The sequence below is a fragment of the Mus caroli genome, chromosome 6 (assembly GCF_900094665.2).
Source record: "Mus caroli chromosome 6, CAROLI_EIJ_v1.1, whole genome shotgun sequence".
NCBI classification, from domain to species: domain Eukaryota; kingdom Metazoa; phylum Chordata; class Mammalia; order Rodentia; family Muridae; genus Mus; species Mus caroli.
The window spans coordinates 50,903,560-50,926,059 of NC_034575.1; the positions used below are offsets into that span (position 1 = coordinate 50,903,560).

General features: G+C 43.1%; 1 protein-coding gene across 1 annotated transcript in view; it reads right to left on the bottom strand.

Moving 5' to 3' along the window:
* The window catches only part of Pde1c (phosphodiesterase 1C), a 535,503-nt gene that overhangs the window by 367,803 nt on the left and 145,200 nt on the right, over window positions 1–22,500 (bottom strand). The gene's annotated exons all lie outside the window — the stretch shown is intronic.

Genomic DNA, 22,500 nt, shown 5'->3' on the forward strand with positions numbered 1-22,500 from the left:
TTTCAGCTGGGCGTGGTGACGCACGCCTTTAATCCCAGCACTTGGGAGGCAGAGGTAGGTGGATTTCTGAGTTCTAGGCCAGCCTGGTCTACAAAGTGAGTTCCAGGACAGCCAGGGCTATACAGAGAAACCCTGTCTCAAAAAACAAAAACAAACAAACAAAATAAAATTAAATTAAAAAAAAAGAAAATATCTAATAAAAAAGAGAGAAGAAAGAAAGAAAGAAAGAAAGAAAGAAAGAAAGAAAGAAAGAAAGAAAGCCCCAAGGATGACGTTATGTCCTCTATCTTGTCTCCATAGTTTATAATCAAGTATATGGAGCCACAGTCCCTAAGTCTACAATTTATATCCCTACAACTTTGGACCAAACTAAGCTACCTAGTATCCTGTAAAAACATAAGTTTCACATACTTTTATGTTTATTTTTTGATTTTGTGTTTGTATGCATGTGTTAAGTGTGTGCAAATATACACACATGAGCATTATGTATGTGTGGATGCAGCTGCACACAGGCCACAGCACGGGTGGAGGTCAGAGGATAACCTCAAGGAGCATTCCTTCCCTTCCTCCTTGTTTGAGAGAGGCTCTCTGTTGTTTTCCCACTGTGTATGCCAAGATAACTGGCCCCTGAGCTCCTGGGATTCTCCTGTGTCCTGTGTTCATCTCCTCATAGAATCACTAGGATTATGGAGGCTCCGCCTAGGCATCTAGCTTTTATAAGTTCTGGGGATTTGAACTTGGGTTCTCACACTTGCGAGCCCTGCAGGTACTTTTACACACGGCACCATCTCCCAGCCATTGCTAAATTTAAATATCCCATTTATTCTCATTTAAGATTGATATGTGGTGTCCTATATATCCATGAAAAACAGACATAACTATTTGTGATCTTTTCTAATGATGCAAGGCCAATCAACAATAAAATCCTGTTCATTTTAGATTAGGAAAGAAATGAAGGCAACAGCAGGCAGAATAGAAGTGATCGCTAATGTAACCATTGCTTCGAATGAAACTGACATATCAGGACAGGAGAATATCAGCTTCCTAAACTCATGCATCATTTTGCAAATGGTGAAAGGAGTCGCAGATTTCTCTAGGTTTACAAACTATTTAAACTATTTAAAGTTGACAGTATTTGTACATTCAGCCTTAGGCTTTGGAACCATCCCGTGGAATTATCCACGTTTGCATCATTATACAAAATGACCAGCAGGGGGCGCTGCTATTGCACGCATATCATTTCAACACTAGCCGCTCAATCACTGCATCCATTCCAAGGACTCTTTAAGGGAAAGATTCTCACTTCAGAAAAGGGCCTGGGGCTCTATTAGCATTCTATATTTCTTTTGTCTTCTAAGGCTTCTGGTAAACCCACTACTGAACATACTTCCCTTCCTTCCTATAGGCAAAGCAAGCCTGGGGCAGGGCAGTGCAGTTGCCTAAGCACTGGAGGACTCCTCCCCATACTTCAGCCTCTTACATGAACCTGATTGGAGTTTGACCTGAAGAGCACTGGCTTTGTGAGCACTTGAAAAACTTAGCCAGTCCTCTAGGGCTTTCTAGAAGAATATTCATGTTATATCTGGAGGGAGAAGGAAGGAGGAGTTGACTTGTTACATGCTTCTCCAGGCCTTGCATTCAAATTGTTTCCTCTTTAGACACTGTACCTCGGAAGAATATGGGACAGAGATTTTGTTCGTTTGTTTGGGATTGTTTGTTTGTTTGTTTGTTTTAAAATCCTTTACTGCTGAAACTTACGGGCTACATTCAGAGCAGTATTACACAAGTCACTACAAGAGCTATAAAAATGAGCATCCACCTAACTGCTAGCCTGGGGAAGGCACATTCTCCCCGGGTTACTATTTCAGATCAAGTCTTGGGACTTCCCTTCCAGCTACCCTAGACAAGAATGGGAATTGCTGACCCAGATCCACATTAAACCAGGAAGGGCAGGCATCAAAATCTAGGCCATTGAAGTACCAGGAGAGTAGCTTCTACCCAGAAGTAATACGATAGCCCAGAATGACTGTCCTCCATGAAGTGCAGGTAGACGCCATGCTCCCCCACTGAATGGTTTCCAGGAGTAGCCTACAAGATGTGATCCAACTCACTTGGCCTGGAATCAAAGCCCTGGCACTAACTTAATCTTCCACTACACTGTTAGTCCGCTTTCTCTAACAACTGCCTGAGGTGATTCATTTACAAAGCAAAGATAAGTTTTGTTCATTCTTCAGATTCCATCCCACAATCCAGTGGAGCCATTGCTTTTAGGTCTCTAGTACCAGATGGTATTGGTAGGAGGTCTTAGCAAAGCACAACTAAGTCGCCTCATTATCAAGAAGCAAGGGAGATGTGGAAGGGGTTGGGAACCCACAGTCCCTTCAAGAGCATGCCTCCAAAGACCAAAGGCTAGTTAGTAGGGTCCACCTTAAGATCTCACCTTCCCCAGGAGTGCCACCATTAGCACAAAGCCTTAGGCACATTGGCCTTTGCAGTACCTTTCCAAACTACAGTGATCACAGTTCCCTCGGCATCTTTCAGTTTCATACACTCATCCCTTCTAGGTCTTCCCCCAGACTCACCCCTACCGTCTTTCAATGTGAGGTGTGGCTTTGCCTTTCCCTGTATATGCCATAAATGACTGCCTGTGTTTCACTTTGCTCCCCTTCCAGACCCAGCTCTCCAACTTCACCAGGCATCAAAACAGCTTAGAAAGTTTGCTGAAATGCAGATTACAAATGCTGAGTTCAAATACAGTGAATATGGTATATGTCCAAGAAAATGTATTGCTGAGAAACCCCCAGGTGCCATTGTGGCTACTGGTCGGTTTCAATTCTTCAGAACAGCTGGCACAAGTTGTAACCTGCTCCCACCCATTGCAAGAACTCTAACTTTTAATTTTCAGATTTCTGTTCTTTTGACCAATGAATAATGTGATGAGTTGATGCTTCTAGAACTAACGTAGAATGAGTAGCTACAAATGCCACAGACGGCATCTGGACCAGTCACCTCAGACTGGCTTCTAGACCGTCTAGATGAAAGTCTGATTCATTGGGGCCTGCATGCTTGTAGGTTTTAAAGAATTAGTTGCCAGAACTGATAAAAAAAAGTTATGTGATTCCAAATATAAATATATGCTACCAGTTTCTTTAGGGATACAAGGTCCAGACACCTCAGACACAAATGAACACACTGCCCCAACAATGGATGGCTTTGCTTCCTGTCTGAGATGCAGCTCTCTTCTTGCTGTCCTTCTGACTTACACTCTGCCCTCATGGTCCAGATATTGGTGTCAACAGGACCTTGTCAAGGGCTTAAAGAATAGAACAACACTGAGGCAGGGAAGAGTACTATAAAGAGTGACCATACACACCTTCACTACACCCTTCATTTCAAGACCGCACACTTTCAGATAGGTTTGAGAGCCATTGTCTCCCAGCTTGGACACACCTCCAAGCATTATTTATTTTCCATTACACACACATAGACGCATACATACACACACATATACCACACAGATACACATTACACACACATATACACACATACTGCACAGACATACACACAAAACATACACACACAATACATACACATGCACAAACCACATACATGTACATATCACATGCATACATTCACATACACAATACACATACACATACACATAAACTACACACTCATACACACATACTACACAGAAACCATACACATACACACACATACATACACCAGGCACAATATCTACACAATATACAATATACATACACAATATACACACAAGCCACATACATATACACATACTTACCATTACATACACACACATATACATACATATACATATACACATATATATACATATATATATATGCACACACATCATACACACACTAAGCTTTAAGAGTAATTCCATTTATCAGGTTAACTAGAGCTTGAATTTGGCAAAGTATGTCCAGATATCTACAGATGTATGGAAGGTATCCATGCTATGATGTTAACATAAAGCACACAGATTTAAGGTATGTATATATGCAACAGTTTCTTTCTATATTGAGCTGCCTAACTAGCATGCATGTGTGTACAAGTGCAAAGAGACAAATATAAAATATATGCTGCCGGATAAAGAATTGATTGCTTTTTTGTGTGTCACATTTGAGAAAATTTGTTACCTTTCTATGTTTCTCAATAAGGACAATAATTTAGATTTTTTTTACCCTTTTTATATTTCTGCATAAGGTTAATAATTTAGAGTAAGCATGTATCATGTTTATAACCATTAAAAATATTTTAGCAGAGAGATAAGAGATAGCTATTGTTTTTGCATATTATGATGGGGACAAACATATATACATATATGTGTGTGTGTGTGTATTGTGTGTGTGCGCATATTGTATATAACACACACACACACACACACACACACACACACACACACACACACATATATATATATATATATATATATATATATATATATATATATATATGTATAGTGTTTTAGGTCCTTGATCACATATTAGACTTCCCACCTGTACCCTAAGAATACCCAGGTTGAATATTAGAATCACTTGGGGAAATTTTCAAATTCCTTATGCCAAGACAACCTCTTAGGTCAATGTTTTGGGGAAAGAAGCCACTACTCCCTACAGCTTTATTGAAGTAAAATTCACAAACCATCAACTCAGAGTCTTCAAAACTAGCACCCCATTCTGTTCTTCTAATGATGCTATTGCTTTGATGTTATATTATAAGCTAAAATGTATCTGCCTAAGTAAAATTCAGCTGCTAAGGCTGCAGATATGACTGTGAGAATCAAGTGGCATCTTTTTATAGTAAGTAGTATCAGGATCTTCTCACAGTGTAGAACTATTGAAAAGAGGATCTGGCTCATACTGCTGCCAAGTCAGTTATGCATATCACGTGTCCTGAGCATTGCCTGGAAGCTGGGTCACAGAACTTGCCTCTTAAAGAGATACGCCAGCCCTGACAGACAGGCCAGCTGGGTAGATCTCTCCATCTATGTCTATACAAGTAAGGTCAGTGGGAAACCAACTGGAGAATCCCACTAATCTTCATTGTATCCCAGATCAACTGAAGCAGAGTCCCACCAAACAGTGACAGGAGTCCAGGTTTTAACAAGTACATTAGAAAGCACCGTGTGTACTAATATACCTCAGAGAAAGCATTCTAAAATTACGTTCACTTTCACCTTTGGAATGTTTCCTATATGGTTCCTCTAAAATAAATAAATCAATAAAATTGATTAAAAACAAATTTCAAAGTAAGGACTTTCCCTGGAGATCAAGGTTGGTGAGACGGTGGGAAAATTAACTTGGAACAATAAGCATCCCAACACCAAACACTGAAGGGGACTTTGATGTCTCAGCTAGGCCACAAACAATCCAGGCCATTCAGAAGGGCAGCAGTGAACACAAGGAAAGCTTGGGGAATCCTAACAGTTGTGGCAGTAAACCAGGCAGGTGCACACTGCTTTGTAACCAAAACTAGAACCAAAAACACTGCCACCCTTGTTTTGAAAAGCCCAACACCTGGATAAGTGTAAATGCAGCTGAATGCTGGTTACAGAGGCAAATACACAGTGAGTAGCAGCCCAAGGTAGAGCCTGGTTTCCGGTGGGGGCGGGGTGGGGGGGGGGCGGCATATACCCAGGCCTGTTTTTTGCCTTAACCTCTGCATCATGCCTGGGGACCCTCTCCAGGTGAGCTCTCTTACGAAACCTCATAGATGAAATGTCACACATAGTGGACATCCCAGAGAAGAGAGATTGAAATGTATATCTAGGTACCTTCCCTAATTACCAGATAAATGAAAGCTAAGAACTGCCTACAAGGGCTTGATATTGCGTCCCTTTTAACTTGGGAAAGACCCAAACAGCCTCAGAAAAACAAGATAGCATGTTGGAAGAGAATCCTTCAAAATCACTGCTAACTGCCTTGATTTGATGGTGCTTTCTAAGTAGAGTCTTTCATGACAGCCTCTCATCCCTGCCCCTCCAACATTTCTAGCATTATTCCCTCCAGAAGCACTAATTACTTACATGTAAGGCTTACTGTCTTCCTCCTTCCATTTTAATCCAAGACACACATAAGCAGAGATTCTCTGATGAATAGGGGGAAAAAAACTATTCCACTCAGTGCCTAAGGCCTGTGAACTATAGTTATTTAATTATCTGTGGTTTAAACTCCAACAGTACACCTTACAGAGTGTGTCTGAAGCCAAGAATATCTGAGAAATTACAGGAGGACAGAAAGATACAAAGACATCAGTATCCTCGAATACATGTAAGTACTCTAAGGATCCATTCATTGTTTCAAAATTGTTTATCAAGCATTGAAGGAATGGCAGTCTCCACATAAATGTGTACACTGAGCCCACGGTCTCTGCTTTCACACAAATAAGACTACCATTCAGAAAGGGTGAGTAGCTTTTCCCGAGACCACACAGTTGTACAGCACAACCTCCTTCCAAATTTACCTGGAGTCAAATGTCATATCTTTCCACATTGCCTCTTTGCCTTCAAGAAGAGAAGAGAGGACCCTGATCTGGTAGCCACAGGTCTATAATCCTAGCAACTCAGGATCTGAGGCCAGAGGTTCACAAGTTCAAGACCTGCTAAGTCTACAAAGTAAGCTCATGGATCAGACTGTCCTTGTTCTCAAAATAAGCCCTTGCCTAGCATGCATAAAGTCTTAGGTTTACTGCCTAGTACTAACAATGTAAAGGAGAGAGGAAAAAAAGGATCTAGGGAAGGGTGCACTCATTGAAGAGCCAGACTACAGACTGACCTTGTCCTCTATTGTCCCTAGCACCACAGAAAGGCAAGCAAGTAGCAGACAGAAGTGTGAAGAAGGTTACCTGCCAGGGAGCCTGATACCTGGGATATGCCCAGGAGATTATCAGTAGGCACACCATCTTCACTACGATGAACAGGGTTGACCAGGACTCATTCCAACAGGACTGAGTACTAGGAGAAGCTTCCTATGAACGCCCTAACTCCCAGATGTCTCCAGAACACTAGAATAATCCTTTCATAGTCGAAAATAACGACAGAGAACGGAAGCCAGAATTAGACCCAACTGAGTTTGAACCAGTAGAGCTTGCCGAAGGAAGTTCATTTCACTTCATGGGTGATGAAAGTGTTATGGCAAGAGATCATATGCCTTGTCCAAAACCAGGCCAAGGAAAGCTGAGCATCAGCTATAACACCCATGTCTCCTGCTCCCACTCCTGCCTAGTACTCTTGGAGAAGGGAATGTGCCCATCTCTCATAGACCTGCTACCATCATGTTTCAGATGCAAACAGAAAGTTCTTTTGGCTCCTTTTGCTCCACGTGATTTAAATAATACTGATGCTTAGCAAACCTGGAGTCTGTTCACTCTGACATATGATAGCTGAATACAGTGCTGGGTAAAGATTTCTCATGCACAGACAGAGTTTGGTGAGACACATCTGTGACACTCACCAAAGCCTGCCATGCCTGGGGTGTGGAAGGTGATCGGGGAATGGAAATCAGGTAAGCAGAAAAGTTCCTGGCAGGTTACACATAGCATAAAGAATATGACCATATTATAAAGTATATTTTCACAGTTGTTTAAAGTAGGATATGCTATGCAATGTAACTATGGGCTAATTTAGTTCATCTCATTTTTTTTTCCTCTACAAAGCCTTCTGCCATTTTTGCTACTATCTCCCCACTTTTTCAAATGTGGAAAGTGAGTCTTTGAGACTGAGACTGCCTAAGATAAAACAACTAATAATGCAGATCTGAAAAATGAATTCAGTATCATCTTATGCCAGATCCATGGGCCGTGATGCCCATCAGTGTTCAGCATCCAACGATCCATGATTCTCGCTGATGTACAATCAAGGCTGACAGGAAGACCCCCTTCTACTCTGTCTCAAGTTAGAAGCATGACAGAGGAGGGCCCTATGTTCACCTGCCCCCTACAGAAGACTTTAGGCAGTCTACTGCAGTCTCTACCCAAAGACACAAAGACGTCACTACCCTCCATGAGATTCCTCACACTGCTGCATTCAGAAGCTCTGGGTATCACCCAAGCCAATTTGGCTGTCAAGCCAACTCCGAATCAGCCTCTTGTATAGAAGAAAACCAACCTGTGTTGATGACTCGTTGGACTCATCATTTGAGAGTGGCTGAGATCGTGTACGTTCTAGATGCTTCTTTCTGGGAGCAATAGCAAAGCCTTTCAGGCATTAGGATGGCTTTCCTACTTGCTCAGCTTGGGTTGAAATGAAGCACGGACAAGGAAAAATCAAAGCAGTCCTCACCAAGCTAAAAAGACAACTTGTCATTTATTTGGGGAAAACTGAGTCATATGGAAAGAACTGTGTGAACTCTTTCTTTCTTCACTAGTCCCGTTTCAGGTTTGCTTATTTATTTATGTCCTGCCAAATTCTACAAATTGCATTTTGTTTGGTTTGCTCTGTGTGTCATTCCTTAGAGAACAAGGTGAAATGTTAATGAAAAGTGAAATCTGGCTTAGTTTGACCACTTCTTTGTTCTTTTTCCTTGGCTTCTAGAAGTTGTCTTACATAGACATGCTTGGCTCTGACCCTGCCATCCAGCAGTTAGTTGCCCTCTGTTTCATCTTCCTGAATCCCCTCCACCTGAATTGTGCTAGGAGGCTTCCAGGAAGACAGAATTATGAGGTTTAAAGAAGTAGGGATGAAGATGGAGTGTGTCCTGGGAGATAAGGGGAGGATATACACTCTGGTAACCCCAATGATATTGTAAATCACTCCTTTCACTGGTCAGAAGAGCTGGAGAAAGGAGAAGTGAAATCACCCCATGAGAGATTCACTTGCTGAAAGCTTAATCCCAGAGCAGCAGTCTTAGCGGGTGGAGAATAATAAGAGGTGGCATCACCTCGGGTCAGAACCCTCATGATATGATTGATATAATTGCCTAAGAGTTGTTAGGAACTCACTTGCGCTTGCTGGCCCTTCAGTAATCTTAGAAGGTTCTCACCAGATGCTAGGCTCTTCAACATCCAGCCTTCAGAGTCAGGACGGAAGTAAATGTTGTTTCGTTGTAAATCACTTCAGTGCACAGCATTTTGTGATGGCAACAGAAAATGGACCAGTATAATGAAGAGAGAGCACAAAGATTTCTCTCATTACTAAGGTCTTTGTTCCTCTTCTCACATGCATGTTGTATATGCTAATGGGAGTATAAATTCATCTGCAAGCAGTTATGTCTGAGCACACTCTAAGTTCAAGTGCTGGTACATCGGTCCAGTCAACCATCTCTGTAAAACACTGCTATCCAACATAGACGTAGGTTCATGTGGTGACAGTCATGGGAGCCCCATCCAGGTCTCCTGTCTCATTCCCTAGCAGCCACCATAGATAAGAGAATTCTATGCATCTGCTTTCATTAAAACACCCTAGTTACCAATCCAGGGAACAGTCAGTCATTTGCAGTTAACAAGAATGCAAAATATAAGGGAGATTACAGTATGCCAACCTGGCTGTTCAAACTAATAGCTTGCTACACTCCACCCTGACAAAACAAAACAAAAAAGTCTAAAGAAGACAAAGAGAGACACTGGCATTTATTAATTTCATATTCCATGCAAACACTGGTAACAGCTTTACCCCAGCAATTTCTATTTAATTTTCACACTATCTCTTGGGGTTAATAGTTGAGAAAGGGCTAAATGATTTGGTGTAACCAGGATTAGTGAATGGGCAGGCTGGGACTGGAACATGGCTCTACAAATCCCTGTCCTCCCTTTTCTCTGCAGGGGGCTTCATTACAAACCACATGGAGAGTGGGTTGGTAAAACTAAGAATCACATGCTTGGATTCCCTATAACATCTCAAATAATTGGGCCTCCAGCTGCTTCTGAACTGCCTTTAAGGCTACCCCGAGTTGATCCTCTGTCCCATGAAACAGTCTTCCAACTTCAGGAAGCCCTTCTTTTCCATGGAGACATCTTCTCAGGGGCTGTCCTGTTGTCCCTCACTCAGTCTCTGATCCTCTTTCCTTCTGACAGCCCTTCTAGGACTGGATGTCAACTGTCATGTGTCCAAGCTTCTGAGCTGTTTCTTTTCCAACAAACAAACCCAACTGTCTATCATGAGACAAAAATATCCCACTTCTTTACCAATGAAAGTCAAGTCATCTAAACAAAGGAGAATGTTTTGTTTTCAATGAGCATGTGCTATAAACACCACTCATTTCTCCACCATGATTTTTACATTAGGCTAATCCAAGTTCCACAATAGTCAGTCTTTTTTAGTGCACAGGGATCATCTTCTACATCATACGTTAATAAGCCTCTAAAACAGGCAAGCTTAACTAACAAAGGACCGTCTGTGGAAAGTTTTAAAATCCATGTGTGAGAGTCTTTATTTCTAATAAGTTCCTGTGTCATGCCCTGGGACTCATATTCTGAGTCCTGAGAGCTGAAGGACATAACCAACTTCAAGCAGGAAATATCAAGTGTGCATCCAAAGAGCTCACTGGAAACCCCCGGACATAGAAAATACATGCTATAGAATTCAATATTCAATCCTGTCAGTTTACTTCAGTAATATTTTGAAGCTGGGGAGCAATTTTATTAGAGTTTAAAAGGAAAAATCCTAGAATGGCAAGCCAAAAGGAAAAGAAAAAACTCAGCATCTGTATGGAGGAGGAAGATGAACAAAAGAAAAAGAAAAGAAAGGAAAGAGAAAAACCTGCTCTTTGGCTAAGTCAACATGGAGGGCAGCCACAAATGGACAAGCAGTCACATGGTGGGGAGGGAGGCTTGAGAGAAACTAAAGCATGCCTAGGAAAGTGATAGGAAGAACGGGGCATGCTTTTCTGTGCAATTGAGAAACACAGGCACTTATCTGTGTGGCTACTGCTCCGTGAATTCCAGCAATCTCATGAGAAAAAGAATTGTTATCAGCACAATATTCTGACCTAAGCATAGATACTTATGTGTGTGTGAGCAGAAAAAAACTCCCTTGAAGTCAAGGATGAGATGAATGGTGACATTCTTGCACTTCACATTGATAGAAAGGAGCTAGGCTGCAAGATCACGGCCCACCTAAATAGGTCACCAGCAAGATGCAAAGTTTCATGCGCACAAGGAGCCCCTCAGATCTGATATTAGAACTCAATTTCACACGCTAGGACTAACCTTATGTGGCTCCATTTTGATTCCAGCTTCTTGCAAAACCCTGAGTTTTTGAGAACTAGTACATGTGCGTGCACACACACACACAGCCCTCCCAGACATCAGCTCAGGCATGCGCTGCCAGCAATGTTATGTCCAGAAGCATAAATCACCACATCATTACCAACTGGCCGTGGGCTGAGGAGATCAAACCGCATCAAACAAACGAAGCTGGGCACAGAACATCACACCCTTGGGCAGGAACTCAGATGCCCACTAGACAGAGCCTCCCTTGGCACAGCCACTCCCTCCAGTCTAGCACAGGCTCAACACACATGAGTCACTAAGGAAAGGGCTGCTGAATAGGAAGAGAAAGTCAGACCCACGCATAAAGACTCAGAGCCCTGGATAAAGATGCCCCATGTTACTGGGACTTCCCTTCTCTGTCCACAAGTCGAAGCTTTCCTAGGGGACGCTTTAAGGCTTACTGTCCTCAGCTTGCCACTTTATCTTCTGGCCACATGGACGATTAGGGACCATCTGGGAGTCATAAACTAGAAGCAGGTATTTGGTTTGCAGGCAGGACACTTAAAAATAAAGGACATAACTTTGCTTGGAAGACTCCCCCAGGGTATCATGAATCCCTATTGTCCACACCTGCTTCATTCCAGCTCCCTGCTGTAGTTTCCAGGGATGGGCAGCAGGGCTCTTAAAACAAACAGGCTACTTTCCCCACAAGCCTGTGGTCCCCCAGGTTTTCCATCTCAGAAAGTGGCCCCATCTTCTCCTCCCACTGCTGCCTAGAGGAGCTGACTGGATACAATAGGATGTGACTCTTTTCTTTTCTTTTCTTTTCTTTTCTTTTCTTTTCTTCCTTCTCTCCTATACTCTATCATAATGGTTTCACATGTTAAATAGACTCTATCTCCCAGCCCTTCTCCTGGCTTGTCTCCTGGCCTCAGCCCAAGAGTTCCAGTTCAGAGGTGACATGGAGCACATGTCTCCCTGGTGTAGGCCTCCAACACGTCTCACTAAGTGGGTGGTGCCTCTGGACTCCTTCCTGCTCGACGGCTCTAGGTTCCATCCATACTGGTCAACCTTCTGTCTCTCACATTTGCCAAATACAGCTCCCAGTATTTCCTACAGCAGTGGTGTAAAGTGTTTCAGGAGCACTGGCCTCTCATACCAGCCCTTCCCTGTGCCAGGCATCAGTCTAACCATATAGTATGTCTGACAATTTCACCAACAACCCTGATAGTATTGCTATTAACAGTGCCACTTTTCCAATGAGCTAACTGAGGACAACAGGGACACTAGATGACCAGCTCTAAGCCAGAGTTGGTAAGTAGCTGAGCTGGATTGCAATATAGCTAGTGTAACCCAGAGTCTGGCTCTGGCTCTGGCTCTGGCTCTGGCTCTGGCTCTGGCTCTGGCTCTGGCTCTGGCTCTGGCTCTGGCTCTGGCTCTGGCTCTGGCTCTGGCTCTAGCTGTCAAGCTGCTACCTCTTACAGTTATTACCTTCAACAGAAGCCTCCTTCTTACTTTCTAGGACTCAACTCAAAACGCCTGCCTCCAGAGGGACTGCCCTGACCACCCTCTGTCTCAGCCTCCACCAGGTCTAGAATTAGCATCTTTGCTTATTTGCATATGTATTTTTCAACTCTAATCATACAACCTGAGTATGTATGCTCCCTGGAGACAGCTTCCTGCAGTCTCGCTCTCTACATCCCAAGAATTCTCAAGAGTGCCTGGCACAAAGCCCCACCCAACAACTCTTAAGCCACCTGGTGCCTAAGTTGTGTTACTGCCTGGCTGCTGCATCTGAGTTTGCAGTCCTCCATTAGGTCCTATGCTGTGGACTGAAGCCTCCTCCTAGCCTATTTTATGGGCAAGCCAAAGCCTGGGTAATAAATCCCTGCCCAAGGAGACCTCACCCCACTTCCCAACTTTGTCTCCAAGTCCTTGACCTTGTCCTCACATATCTGCATGCTTTCCTGGGCTGTCCTTTCCTGAAACAGGCTGAGCTGCTACCTTGGCTACCCACGTCTTGTCTAAGCCCTTCTTTTCACCTTCCTGCTATCTTCCACCTCCCTCGCTAACAAATGCCCAAATCAGAGTCTAAATGCAGCTGCATCAAAAGAAAGAATACTCCTGTGATTGTTCTCCCATCCTCTGAAGCCATTTTCTACCACAGCAGTGGAAAGACTGCACTTCAAGTCAGATAGCCAAACTTAGAGTCCAGATTCCTCTGCTGAATTACTGGTCCTCTGTGGGTCTCCTCCTTTGCATATAAAATTAAGTCATGACTCTTCCCTATCAGAAAGGTACAGCACAGATGAAAAACAAACAAACAAACAAACAAAAACAAAAACAAATCATGGGAACCCTTGGCATCACTACAGCATTCATTTTGATGAGTCATTCAGGAAAAGATGAGTGTCACACGTGTTTCAGAAAAGTATGAACCCTTTCAGAGCACTCACTTATCTTCACCATGGATCGCACGTATGACCTCAGTAATCATGCATGGCAGTGGGTTCAAAGTGCCCTAGATTCTAGTTCCAGGGGCATCCAGGACCCAGCAAGTTCAGCTCTGTTATTTTTGTCTTGTCATTAACAAAGAGAAAATAGAGGGTTGGTTGGATCATTTTTTTTATGTGAATGTGACACAGGCTGGCATCATTTTGGAAGAGGGAAGCCCCGTTGAGAAAAAGTGCATGAGACCAGCCTATGGGCATGCCAATGGTACATTTTTAAATTGATGATTAATATAGGTAGGTCCATCCTGAAGAGTATGACAGCACATCCAGGACCTGGATGATATAGAAAAGCAGACTGAGTAAATCAAGAACAAGTTAGTAAGTCACATTCCTCCATGGCCTCTGCCTCTTCTCCTGCCTCCAGGTATCTGCCCTGTTTGAGCTCCTACTCTAACTTTCCTCAGTGACAGATTGTGATATGGAATTGGAAGCTGGAATAAACCCTTTCCTCCTCGGGTTACTTCTGGTTGTGCTCTATCACAGCAATAGGGGCTCTAAGCCAGAAAGCTTTTTTTTTTGTTTTGTTTTTGGGTTTTTTTTTTTTTTGGTTTTTCAAGACAGGGTTTCTCTGTGTAGCCCTGGCTGTCCTGGAACTTACTCTGTAGACCAGGCTAGCCTCGAACTCAGAAATCCACCTGCCTCTGCTTCCCGAGTGCTGGGATTAAAGGTGTGCGCCACCACCGCCCGGCCGCCAGAAAGCTTTGTCATCCACACATAAGCTTGCCCATGAAATAAGGCAAAGACAATCTGTATGGCTGGCACCTATAACTTTATGTCATAAAAATTAACTTAGAATAAAAAAGGTGGGGGAAAAAGTCACTCTTGTCAAGGAAAGAAACCTGGACACAGGGACCTCCAGAGCCTCTAATCCAGTGATTCTCAACCTTCCTAATGCTGTAACACTTTCATATACAGTTCCTCGTGTTGTGGTGACCCCAACCTGCATAACTGTATTTTGCTACTGTTGTGAATTATAATCTAAATATCTGTGTTTTCTGATGTTCTTCGATGACCCCTGTGAAAGGGTCATTTGACCTGTAAAGGAGTCACAACCCACAGGCTGAGAACTACTGCTCTATAATTGAAACACGGGAATCTAATTTGTACTTTTTTTTCTTAAGTATCATTGGAGTCTTTTTCGTTTCCATGTGTGCATGTGTGGTGTGCATGCATGTTTTACGTGTGTACAGACAAATGTGTGAGTGAACTCAGGGCAGAAACCTTCTTCTAACACCCCACTTGATGCATGGAGACAGGTTCTCTCAATCAAAGCAGAGATTGCGCTGTAGCTAGTCTGGCCAGCCAGCCTGTCCCATGTAAACCATTCTATGTGAGGTCTTCTAAGCCCTCTTCCCAATCTGAAAGTGCATCAGGCTAGGCCATCACATCCACCTGGCAGTCACACGAGTTCTGGGGATCCAAAACCCAGTCCTAACACTTTCAGGGCAAGTGCTTTAACCAATGAGTAATCCATCTTCCTGGCCCCAACTTCATTATTTTTCCAAATTCTATCAAAATGCATTAGTAGAAAGTTTGTGAGAGAGAAAAGCTGAGGGAATGGTCAGTATGAAAGGCCTGAGGTGGGGTACAATGGAGGGAGGGAGGATAACATGCATTGCTGTACCTAATGAAGGATGAATGACAGCCAGCAGAAGCCGAGGTGACAGATGCTATCATCTGCACTGTCACAGGCATGGCTGATCCCAGGCAAAGGAACCCTAGTCGCTCACATAGAATGGTAGCTGAGGCTCTTCCAGACCATGGCTTTGGCCTAGGGTTGGAAGTGGAGTTTCTTCAATGCTGCTTTGGAAACCCATCCACAGTGGATCAAGGCCTCTAGGAACAGGATCAGGAAGGCAGAGAAACCCCTTTGTCTTATGGTGCACTGCATTCTGCCTTCACCTTGTTTGTGTGCTCTCTCTCTCTCTCTCTCTCTCTCTCTCTCTCTCTCTCTCTCTCTCTCTCTCTCTCTCTCTCTCTCCCTAAGCATACATGAGGAAAGCAGGTCTCCACCAGTGACAGCTCACAGTCATTCACCTCACTCTGGATTACAACACTGACCTGTAGCTAGGTGATGCCTCTTTCCAGAGGGTTTCTCAATCTGAGGAGGGTATGTGTGAAGGAAAAGATGGTCATTCTAGTGTCAACTCTGATTGCAATTCATTGTGACAGGAAAGTCAAGTCAGGAACTTAAGTATCAAATCTATACTCAGGAGCAGGGAGAAACCAATGTACCCATGATGCCACCTGCTTACTGCTTCCAGCTTTCTCCTATCCTATGTAGTGCAGCACCCTCTTCCTAGAGAGTGGTGCATCCCATAATGTCTTCCCAAATTAATTAACAATCAACACAATTCCCCCACAGATCAGTCTCATCTAAGTAATTCCTCAACTGAATCTCTCTTCTCTCCCAGTGATTCTAGGTAGTGACAAGTTAACATTTAAAACTGACCATTGAAATGGTCAAAATTGTGCTCACCAGATTGGAGAAGTGTTAGGGTGATCAGAGGAACAAATCTCCTCTGGAAGCTGCATCCAGACTACACCTGGTCCCTCCTTACATGTCCTCATTCTCCCCCCTTCTCCACCCATCTCTTTAATCATTCCCATGAGAACTGTAAACTAATAAGGACTTATGGGATAGGCAGTTTACTGTATATCTTTTTCATACAGACTCTGCAAGACAGGGATGTGTGTTTCCTCATCACACCCACATTCCTAGCTCCTAGCACAAGGCTGGCAGATAAGAAGGCCACCGGAAGACACCATAAACAACTGTGTATCTGTCACTTTAGGCAGGATTTTGTGGGGTAAAAGATATATGGTATCAACCTCCAAGATGGCCCCCAGGAAACATGACCCAGCTTGTAAACCCCTTTCCCAAGCCCAGACATCCCTGCATGATTGACCAAACAATAGGAAATAATCAATGCACAACTCCCAAAGCTCATTATGAACAATTTCTGTTCCCACCTCATTCTCTCTGATCACTTGCTCTCAAGCTTCAGGAAGCAACGCTAACAATCACCATAGCAACTGCTGGAACAGCTCTGTGAACCATCCACAGGGTGAGGAACTAAGACCTCCTACCAAAGAGTATCCATCTATGAGACTGAGCCACTTAGGAATCAGGTCCTCCAGCCCCATCTAGACTAATGTAACTTGTTGAATGCTGCCCTTGTGATATCCTCAACGTGGCCTCAGACAGACTCTAAGACAAAACCTTCTAGATAAGCTGCTCTCAGATTGCTGCCCCACAGTGACTACGCAGAACTTTGTTCTAAGCCATTAGATCCTAATGGGAGAAAACAAAAAGGAACAGACCATAAGCCTTCACTAATAGGGTTGTGAAGAGAAAGGGCTTCTCCAGACCCAGAGAGGCAGATGTTATGTTCTCTTTAGAGTCTGGTGACATAAGGAATGCTCATGGGTGGGTGAGTACATCTCAGATAACTGAAGTACATGGTATCCAAAGAACATTTATTCAAAGGATCAGAAGCTTCCAGAGATGGGTATGATTATTCCATATGTAAGAAAACTAAAACTCAGGTGGTTTTCCCCATGGTACCCAGATAGCAAAAGCAGTCATGAAGTTCCAGTACAGGATGAAGTAATAGGAGAATTAGTGCCTACTCCAGGGCTGATGTTTCAAAGGCCTGTGGACCTTCACCCCGATCCAAAAGAAAAAGAAAAGAAAACCTCCCCCTCAAAGCCAGGCTGTGGGATAACCAGGTTCTTTGGTCTTATTTCTATCTGGAGCAGGATTAGGCATGGACACTCCAGGAACCCATGTGGAAGGCTCCTCAGGTCACCTATTCCAAACAAGAATTTCATTCAGCCTATGTGGTTCTTCCCTTCTAGTCCCCAAACTCCTGGGCCTTCCCACTGCCTGGCAACCATGATGCCTCTCTGAGGCACAAATGATTGTCTATGTCCCTAGGGATCTTTCTTTCACTCTGCAGGGCAAGCAGAGGCCACATTCCAAGGCAGTTTAGAAAGAACTACTGGATTAGCAGAAGATGCTGGAGAGGGATGTAGGATGGACTCTCAAGTAGCAGGCCCACCACAGAAGCATCCAGGAAGAGAGGTCCTGGAAAAAAGGTGGAAGTACCCATTCCCATGGTTACTACTGTGCCTTGTCCAAATCTTCGTTCTCACTGCCACCCTGTAGCACCCCATAAGACAGGCATCACTATCCTGATGAGTAGCATAGAAACCTAAAAAGGTCAAGCAAAGTCCTGAGGGGTACAGACAGTTACTGTGGACAACTCAGCAGGCTCTTCCCAGCAGTTGTGACACTACACTAGCCAAAGTGCATATGGGGATCTTTAAAACCTCCTAGTAAAAAGGGACTCCACAAGACTATCTACCTTTATAATCCAAAAAGAACCTTCTTAAGCAGCTTGATTTGACCTCACAACTGTCTGAGTCCAAAGTCTTTACTCCTTCAAGCAGATCTTATCTCCTAGCCAAACTCTAAGGCTTTCTGGATCAAATTCATCACAATTAAGTCAAGAAAAACAGAAGCATAGAACTAAGGGCCATTCCCACCGGGATGCCTCTTGGCACTCACTAACATCTCTCACAACCTTCCCCTTGCATTGGACAACTACAAGGCTTAGAAACCAAGAGTGAGCCATTCACATAGCCAGGCATGATGGCATAGTAGAGGCCTGCATCCTGTGGTACTGCAGGCTAGTGTGGCCCTGACAGGAGATTGTCTGGAACACAACTGCAGACACACAGAGCTATGATAGATTATCGGGGCTCATGTTCTCCAGGACAACCCCCTTCTCAGGTGTGGATGGGGAGAGTGAACTAATGGTTCCTAGGAACAATGTCCCTCCATTGACAACTTCCAGAAGCCCAGACTTTTATGAAGACAAGGGAGGTTGGCAGAAAAGGAGAGCAAGAAGCACTCAGAAGAATTTCCAGTAGTGAAGAACATTACTCAGCGTTCTGGGTCCTAGGAGGAAACTGGTCGTTATGTGAGAGCTTCTAAGCACTCCTCTGGGTGCTTAGAGCAATCAGTGTCTACCTTTGAGAAGATTCAGACTCCCTGGGAGCATCAACATACATAGCAACAGCCTGGCAGCTCTGTCTAGGCTCCAGCCAGGTTACAGGAGCCAAGGGAGAGACTACAGGGAGGAAATCCGAGCTCTTCATTTGTTGCTCCATGGAAGATGACTATTAAAATGTGCTGACTTTCTGAGGCTGCTCATGTGCTGATGCGCCCTTGACCACCCATTCTGGGCCTTGCAAGATTCAGCTTCTCTTCTGGACAGTGGGATCCCACCATGCCCAAGTTACAACTTAAGACTCTAAAGTCACAGCACCCCACCCCCTTCCTTAGTCTTAGGAAGTCAATGATTTCCTTTAAATCCTTCAGGAGGTTCTTTCTGGCCCAATAGCGTGGGTGAGTAGCCATTTTAGACATCACCAGCCTTGCATGAACTCAGTTCAACCACTTCCTTTCCGAGGCCTTGATGGGGACCCTGAACACAGTTCATTAGGGATCAGGCAAGAAACAGATCCAGAAGACTGAGTGCGCCACAGCACACAGCTCAGCTGGAAATTAATGATGGAAGGGTCTTTCAGGCAACTCTTGGAAGAGTCATCTAACGCTCATCAATCTCTGTGTGGCTGTCTTCCAAGCCAGCACTCCTTTACACTGGGTGTCAAGCTCTTATGAAGTGAGAAAATTGGCTTACCACTGCACAGGCACAGAGAAACCCTTAAAACCAGTGTGTAGGGGCACATAAGGAAGATTATTTTAAAAAGAAACTCACTGTACTTAGTCTTTTCATGATTTAAGAATAATTTTGGCCTCAATTTGCAAGTGAATAGGATGGATAATGCCACATTTTGGTCATAACAGGGAAGTCATCATCACTCAAAATAGTCTCCAGAATATAATAGACATTGCAGGCATTCTACTGGATCCAGAACCACACAATAGATAGCCCCCTTTCAACTGTGCAAAGAAGCTATGAATCAAGGGACCTCATGGACAATGGATAATGGCCCCCACCTGACAATTTTCTGAAGTATGAGCTTTTCTAAGGGCAAGGGGAACTAGCAAAAAAGGTTCTCAGAGCATCTGCAAGATGGTCACCAACTGAGAGTGACTAAAAACTTAAAATAGAATACAACACACACACACACTCACGAGCATCTTTACCTATATTTATTGTAATCTATAGGTAACTTCGTGTCAAGTCAAAAATGGTTAAAATGAACAAGTTTCTAGGGGGGACAACATAATATCAAAATATACTCTGGAAGAGCAAGCAAGATGGCTCAAAAGGTAAAGGCATTTGCCATAAAAACCTGGTGAGCTGAGTTTGATCCCAGAACTCAGGAGAGAATAACTTCACAGAGTGGTCCTCTGAGTTGTCCACATACGTGTACACACCACTACCATCACCCACACAAACAGACATATGTATATCAATCATCATTTTTAATTTAAAAAAGCATACTCAAAATAGATAAAAGGAATGATATCTAATAAACCTATACCCTATAAAGGATTGACTTTGTAACAAAACGATGAAACACACACACACACATACAACAGAAGAAAGTATATAATACTATGGTATTGTAGTTAACTTCTGTAAAGTATCAAGAAGCAAATTATTCAATACATTCAAACAATACTAGAAGAGAAGCCTCCAAAACTGGAGAGAACAACACAAGAAAGAAAAATGACATATTAATCTTAACTGTAAGTAAAGTAATATCATGTAAAATATTAGAAAATGTTTAAAAAGTTGTTTTTCAAAAGACAACAAATTCTGACAGAGGGAAAGAAGAGTTTTATATACAGCCCATGGGAGTGTAAACTGGGGCAGCCACTATGGAAGCCAGCATGGAAGAACCTCAGAATAACAAAAGCAGGACTGTTGTGCAATACGGGAATCCCTCTTCTGGGTCTAAAGCCAAAGGATTGTAAACCAGAGCAGAGATTCCTACGCACCCTGGCTCCTGCAACACTGTCTACAACAGCCAGAGTGTAGAACGAGCCCAGGTAATTGCCAATGCGTGAACAACAAAGACAGAACAAGTACCACACAGAACTATAGTCAGCTGCAAAGAATAGTAAGATCATGACTCTCGAAGGGAAATAGAGGGAACTGGAGACTGGTATGCTATGTTAAACAAACCAGACTCATAGGGACAAATATGACATTTCACTCATATCCAGAACCTAGAATGTGTGTCTGGGGAAGGGTGACACAAAAGCAGAAAGTAGAAAAATTATAATGAAAAAAGGAAAGGAGAGGCCAAATGGAAGGGGAAGGGAATGAGGGAGGGAATGGATTTATGCAGGACTGTCTGGGGAAAGGGAAGAGACTGGCAAGGCCAGATGAAGGCTTAAGAGGTCCTAGGGCAGTAAGAACAAAACACAGTGATATGGAGGGATGAAAATATCACAGTGACACTCACTGCTTTGTATGCTAACCCCAAAATTAATTTTTCAAAATATTGATTGTATACATCATAAATGGTCACAGAAATATAATAATACTACAACCAAAAAAATATTAATCTGGATGTTAATTTCTTAGACAAAAAGGATCATTTCAACAAACCCAGAAAGCATTTTTGAAGACATTTAATACCTACTCATAAGGAAAAGAAATAAACGAGACAAAATCTAAGAGAAAAGGTCTGATTGGAGGCAAGATGAAGTAAGTACATTGGCTTTGTCTCTCCCACTGAGAACAGCTATAAAATCTAGAAGGAAAACATGGAGTATGCACTTGAAGGCTACAGCTAACAGTAGCAGGTAGGATGCATGGGGAAAGACAAGAATTAAAAGTACCATAAAGTCAGTGGTGGCCATTACATATCTTCCTGTAATGTAATCTGGCCTTATCTCAGGGCAGCTACATAACATATCCGCAGGAATAGATAGAGTTCCACGCTAATCCTCTCAGTTCTGGCACAAGAATGGGAAATGGGTCACCTGACACTCAGGCCATGGGAAACCATGACATATTCATTTCCTTTGATGCAACACCACCATCTTACAGCCTCAGGCCCCTAAGACTCTGAGAAAGGAGCTACAGTTCCAAAGAATAGGTAAACCCACACTGCATTTTCTCTGTGTGTGTTTTCTGCCTCTTGGCCTGGCATTCATGCCATCTGAAGAAGGGTTGGCACAGACACATGAAGCTCCATCTCTCTGCTAAGTGAGCTACACGGAGACCCTGGGGGAGGTAAACTGTGGGACTGGTGTTAAAGGAAAGAGAGACGCTTGGAGAAGCAAAATCTTATGCTAGTAGTAGTAGCAGCACGAGTGACATGACTCTGAATAACATACGAAGACTTCAGGCCCTGAGCTAACAGATGAACAGGGCTCATCCCAGGTGCTACCAAGAGGTGTATGGGACAGAGCCCCTACAAGATTTCTGCAAATGAAATTAACCCTTGACTCGTCTTTTTGTATACACTCGGGCTCACAATCAACAATAACAAAAATCAATATTTTGCATAGAATTTAAATAAGACTGTCATCGAATAAAATTTTAAGTATTCAAACTAAAGTTTAAAATTTTGCTTATAAAGAAGACTGATCTTGAGATGCATTGGAATGGATAATTAGCATCAATGCTGAGTGGATAAAATTGAGAGAATTATCTGTCAAAGACCTTAAGCAACTATTACAAATGAAGAACGAACACTCTTGAAATGGAGGGAGACAAATCTCAATAAACCACTACAAAGAAAGCAAACTAAATAAAACAATGTTTTAAATGTTTGAACAACCTGTATGAGGCAGGAAAAGAAAAAAAAAACAGAAATA